Raw genomic sequence first — 7,089 nt, forward strand, 5'->3', positions numbered from 1 at the left:
AATCAAAGTATAAATCCGCACGGATGTTAAATTCTAGAATTGATCACCTTGAACAAATCCTCTCTGAAAGTAATCCTTTCAAAGATGTTTTGGTATTGGGTGATTTGGTTTCAACACTTCAGAAAGAAGACAATGCTCAGACAAAAGGAAAAAGAAAATCGTTTTGTTAGAGAGGAAGAATCTTAGAAAAATTTGCAACTTGAATGTTCTACCACACGTTAATTTCGAAACAAGAATTATGTGATTGAAGTGCAGTGGATCTATAATTATTGTGAAAAAAGAGGTCACGTAAGATCCTATTGTTACAAGTTACATGGATATTGTAAACACAAAAATCACTTGAGATTTCCTAAGCCTGTCTACAACAGAAAATCATATCCGCTCCTTATAAGAAGGTGTAGAAAATTAAATCCAACCTAGCTCTCTGTAATGTGGGTGTTTAAGGCACATGACTGGTGAAAAGAGCTATGCATCTGATATTAAAGAAGATTGGGTCAGGTCACATTTGGTGATGGAGCTACATTTATGGTATTAAAGAAGTTACTTCACAAGACAAACTCGACGAGACGTCACGTGAACTTTATCTTGTGAAGTAACTTCACGAGATGTCTCGTTAAATTTGTCTCATGAAGTTACTTCACGAGACAAAAGTCAAAATAAAAAATGTTCCTACCTAATCTAGACTATTAATACCAAATAATGACTATTTGTAATTGTTATTATTAAACTTTAAACATTTTGATAGATCATTTATAAAAGTCTTAGAAATATAGATAACTTTAAACATTTATAAAAGCATTCGGAATAGAAATAATCTCAACACAAATAGCTCATTTTTCAAACAATTGTTAAATGAAAGCAGATTGCAAAACTTCACGTATTCTTTACTAAAACTCTATATTTACTCTTTCAAATTGCAAACATCTCCAAATATAAATTATACAAGATTAGAAGAAGAAGCAAGAAGAACAAGATTATAGTAGTTTGACCATTGAAGCCTACATCTACTTTACATAGTATATATTCTTTGTATTTTTCTATTTTTTCAAGGTTTCATTACAATTTATTCATCTCTAAACTATTTCTCTCTAATCATTTTCACACATGCCAAAAAAATGTTCAAAATATACCGACAAATATGTGAGTAAATTGAAACTAAAAATAAGCCAAAAAGACATTACAATCCACTCACTCTATTATTATGTATAATAACACCATGATCAGCTTCAATATGCTTGAAGCTGCGAGAATCAATAGAGTTAAGAGGTTAATTTTCAAGGAAATTTTTTTCAATTCATGGTGTTTAGGCATGCTTTGAATCTTTAATGGTACAAGGTTGGTTGATCAATGTTTTTATGGTTTAGAGTCATGGCTTGTCGATGGGGGGTGGGGTCAGGATGAGTTAGAAATTTTTTAAAGGGGAATATTTTGTATTCTCAATCTTTTTAATATGAGATTATTCCCTCATTTCTTGTTGGTTTTGTCCCTACCAATGAGAAATGGAGTACCCAACAGATCATTTGATCTTCTATCATGTGAGTGCAGGTTTTTCTATGCTTCTAGTGCTTGCATCTACCCTGAATTTAAGCAATTGGAAACTAATGTGTGCTTGAAAGAGTCAGATGCTTGGCCTATTAGGGTTCATATTTAATTTTTATTAATGATTTGGAAATGACACAACTGTTAGATATATTCTTATTAAAACCATGTTAACGTTTGTTTCGTAGCCCCAAGATGTTTATTGTTTGGAGAAGCATGCTACAGAGGAGTTGTGCAAACATTATACTAAGGATTTTGGTATTAAGTGTCGAATTGGGAGGTTACACAACATTTATGGTCCATTTGGAACATGGAAAGGTAAATCCAAATGCAAGAAATGGTTATGTTATCTCTAGACAAATCATAATGTAAGATCTAATGCTATCGGCTCATTCATATAGGTAGAAGGGAAAAGGCTCCTGCTTCATTCTGTAGAAAGGCACTCACTTCTGTAGACAAGTTTGAGATGTGGGGAGATGGTCTTCAAACAAGATATTTCACTTTCATTGATGAATGTGTAGAATGTGTTTTGAGGAAAGAAAGCTCAATTGTTGTAAATTCCATGTTTATAATTTGTTCTTTCTTGGATTTGGTATAATCTTAAGCACCTCAAGAGTGTTCAAAGGTGGAAAGAGTTTGAGACATTTAGAGATACCTTTCAAGGTCTTTGGGATTAGTTGAGGTGGGCTATGAACATAATGCAAAGGGAAAATAATCTTAGTTGAAGTAGTTTTTGGCTTATTGGTTTCAGCTCAACTCTAGCTAAGGGAAAATAATTAGTGTATATTTTGTGTTATGAGCAACTTCTATTATATAAACTTGGAAAGGTTGGAATTGTATATTAAGTTTGTGAAGTTGTGCAACATTGAAGAACATATGACATATTTTCCTGATGTGCAACATTCTTTAATAAGTTTTTATAAGTTCTTATTATATGTTGTTTGCCCATTTTTCTTTGCTTGCAAGAAGTCATACTTTCGATTTGGATCAAATTTGCGGTGGATGGTGGAGAAAACATAACGAAGAAGCAATTAAAAGGCTATTTGGAAAATACTATATAATGACAGCAACTGTGTGTGTAATTTTTTTTTTTTTTTTTTTTTTTTGGGGGGGGGGGGGGGGGGGGGGGGGAAAGGGGGGATATTTACAAGTTTTAATTTGTATTTTATAGTTTAAAAGTAAGTTCTCGCTCTTGTTTGGATCAAAATTTTAATTTTACTATGTAACGTTTATGAGTTTTGGTAATTTGTTGATTACCTTGGTTTTAGGGTTAAATTATCATCTCCAATTCCTCTTTTGTAACTTATTATTATGGATTTGTGAAAGCAATTAAGAATTTATTTTGTGTGTGTACAGGTTGATTTTCTTGGTTTTAGGGACATGTCGTTTTTAACTTTGTGACTGACATTAAAAATGGATTGGACAATAGTTATATCGAATACTCGTACAATAATTCTAGACACTAATTGAAAAAAATGGACATAGTATTTACAATAAACAGACAATAATTGGAAAAAATAGATAATAATCTGGGCTTTAACCGACATTAAAGATAGTGTTATTAAAGCCCTTTAATGTCGGTTTTAAACCAACATTAAAGCCCATAATTCTTGTAGTGGAAAAATCTGTTCAAAATGTGGAGAATGTTGAGACCGATGCTTTAAATGTGCTAAAAAATGTTATTGCATCTGGAGTAGTTAATGATTCTGAGGTTGTGGAAAAAGAAGATGATCATGAGAATTATAAATATAGAAATGATAAAAGTAACTCAAGTAAAGCTAGTTTTGAGAACGAAACTCAAGGTAATTTTTATGATAAGGGTGAGGAGAGTGAAAATACTTCTGCGGGGGAAGAAGCTAGGAAGAGCTCCTCTGATGACAATCTACCTATTGGTCAGTTGAAGCTAAAAGGTAAAAAAAAAAAAAAAAAAAAAAAAAGTGTTATTGAGGGTGTTGGTTTCTCAAAGCCAAGTGCTCAAAATGATGTTGCTTCTAATTTCGAGTGGGTTGATGAAGAAGAAAATGTGTTTGAAAAAGAAGGATGTTCCTACCGTGCTGTTAGATAATATATTTTTCTTTTTTTTTTTTTAATATAAAAAAGAAGGATTTTTTTCCCTTCTTTCTTCAAATCAAACCATCTATTTCTTTTCGCTCTCTTCTTCTCTCTCTTTTCTTCTGATCCAAATCAAATTGTTATTTCAAGAGCGGAAAAGAAAGACTTCTTCCTCCGACAAAGGTATGTTCGTTACTCTATTTTTTTTTTTTTTTTATCTTAATCTCATCTCTTTTTATTATACATATTCTATTTTTTTTTCTTATTTTTATAAACAAAGAAAGCAAATAAAGAAACTATAATGATAAATGGAATTTTTTTTAATAAATAATGACAAAAATAGGGTTGGGGGGAAAGTAATCCCAAAATTAGGTGTTTAAATCGTGTATGGTACACAATTACACCTTAATCATGTACTACTGGGTACACAAGTACCTGGCCACTTGGCACGCCCAGTCTAGCGTGGCAGTCATGAAGGTTTGATTGAAGGAATCGTGTACCGGGTACACGATTACCCTAAGTCGTGTACTGGGGTACACGACTTCCACGCATTAAAACCTCCGCACAAACCTTTCTTCTTCCCCATCGAAATTCCCATTTTTCTTCCTCACCGTTGCTTATAATCGATTTTCTCACCGAGACCACCGATTCCTTCCTCTCACTGATTTTTGCTTTCGATTTCTTCTTCTATTTTTCTTTCTACTTACCAAAATCTCATTGATTTTCTTCACCGAGGTCTCTATTTCACCGAAATCTTCCAAAATTTCGATTTTGCTCAATTTTCAATCCTCCATTTGATCCTCACCAAATCCTCCATTGTAGCGGTCATGTTGTTCGATTTTCATACCTTTTTGGCTGTCGATTTTTGCTCTTTTTGTGGTATATTTCTTTCTCTAGTTGGGCTGATCTGTATTTATATGTATGTTTTTGCATGTTTTTGGGTTGAGTTTATTTTAAACTTAGTTTATGTATAGTTTATGTATGATTTAGTTTATGTATGATTTAGTTTATGTATTATTTAGTTTATGTATTATATAGTTTATGTATAATTTATGTATGATTTAGTTTATGTATAGTTTATGTATGATTTAATTTATGTATAGTTAGTGTATGATTAGTTTATGTATTATTTAATATCGTGGTCAGCTGACTGGGTTAAATGGTACTCGTGTACCGGGTACACGAGTATGCCACATGAAAATCGTGTATCCGATACATGATTCCATTACCCTAATTTTGTCAATATTTTTTCAAAATATCTATTTTTGGGAATACTTTCCTCCAACCCTATTTTTATCATTATTTATTAAAAAAATATTTCAAAAAAAAATTCTGATAAATGAGTTGAACAGAGAACAAGAAAATAAATAAATACATAATGTGTACTATCCGCGACGGGCAAAATCACTTATACCGAGAGATCCACACACAATGTTGCCTCTCAAACCGAGAACAACCCACTGAAAAACAGCCCAAATCAAGTGTACTATCCGCGATGGGCAAAATCATGCGCAAACCCATGCGTTTCTCTATGGCTGACAACAGGCGAACCCACACGCCGAACCGGAACCCACCGGAACCAAGACACCCGCCTGCGAATGAAACCCACACCCACCAACAGACCCACGGTCAGACGATACCCACGCCAGACGAAGACAACCAGCGCTCAAATCGCGCCCACTGCCGGACACTTTGACCGGCGAGCACCCACGCAATGACCCACTGCATTCACCGCCGAGACCGAGTTAACCTGATGCGAACGGCTGCCTCATCCCTTGCCAAAACCGATTGCTTCTCTCTGTGTTTTATCAAAATGTCTGCCGCTACTTTTTTCTCCAAGCATCATGATTTTTCAGCCCCAAGAGGAAGATGGTTTAATTACAAAAATGTCATTTGCTCATAATTACTAGAATGTCATTAGGCTTTTAATTTCACCAAAAACTCAATAAAGCCCACTTAAATACCTTGTTATTTTCTATAAATCTCCCTCACAACATTTAAGTGCCAAGTTGATTCTCCAATCTCCCTATCATCCATATTTAATATTCAGCCCATCTAATAGGTATTTAAACCTATGGGCCATAAGAACCTTGGTTAACATATCCGACAAATTCTCAACTATATGAACCTTGACCAATTCAACATCCTTCTGAACCACAACTCTGATAAAATGAAATTTGACATCAATATGCTTAGACCGTTCATGATGAGATGGATTCTTCGCAAGATGAATAACACTCTGACTATCATAATGGATGATAGGAATGAACTCCTACGACAACAACTCACCAACTATCCTTTTCAACCACATTGCCTCTTTCACAGCTTCACCCATTGAAATATACTCTGACTCAATAGTAGACAAAGCAACAACTGACTGACTGTAGAGCAACCTTCCAACTGACTACATTACCAAACAAACGAAAAATGTGACCTGATAGAGATCTTCTTTTGTCAAGGTCTACAGCGTAATCTTCTGTGAAGCCTTCCAACAATGTTGATTTATCACAATCCCTACTAAAACACTAGCACTACCTTTCAAATATTGAAGCACCTATATAACTGCTCCTCCCAGGATTTGACATAAACCTGAAGGATCTCATATCTAAGAATTCCATGAGCGTGTTCGGATCGCTCTGATCTCACAGTGACCGAAATACAATAATATACATTCAACACATACAGTTATGCAAACAAGTCTAATTATCGGCATGCTACGAACAACAAATTAACAAAGGGACATAATTCCATACCAGTTGAAGTCATCTTCAATCTTTGGAACTCCAACGCAGCGGAACCTTCCAAGTGATCTACCAACGCCCGACAAAAGTATCGACTGCAGCAGCACGAACAACACGAACTCACAACCGCAATGGGGACGACACCACCACTAAAGAGCCCCGGGTATTCTCGGAGTGAAAACCCAAAGGGTGGGCTTTGGTGAATTTGGTAGAGGAAAGAGGAATACGAATCGTGTAGGCGATAAGCAAGTGGAAAGGAAAATAACGTTGTCGCATAGTAGAAGTGCTTATCGTTTAGGAGGAGCTACACGATCGTGTAGGATTTACTGGACGATCGTTTAGGAAAAGGTATACAATCGTTTAGTTAAATCAACACACTATACGATTGTTTAGAGAAGCTATCCGATCGTGTAGGTGAGAGTGTGCGATCGTTTAGCGTGAGGTGGACGATCATTTAGGCATGAGGAGCTATCGCATAGTCTCTCGAAATGCTTAAGCGATCATTTTGCTTTCTACCAATGCATGCTCTCACTTTTCTCTTCGGGCGATTGAACAACGGGTTTCAAAATGAAAACATTTTTCATTTTAACTCATCGGTTACAATAATTGACGTACCCCACTAATCCACGTCCAAACGTGAAAATTGGCTTAATTATCATATAATTAACCAATTAATTAATTAATTAATATAATCATATTATATTTTTATCCTATAGTTTGATATCATATATCTACTATAGTATTTTATCCTCTACTT

This window comes from Benincasa hispida, chromosome 5 (genome assembly GCF_027475165.1).
Source record: "Benincasa hispida cultivar pf3 chromosome 5, pf3_genome.v1.1, whole genome shotgun sequence".
Lineage (NCBI taxonomy): Eukaryota > Viridiplantae > Streptophyta > Magnoliopsida > Cucurbitales > Cucurbitaceae > Benincasa > Benincasa hispida.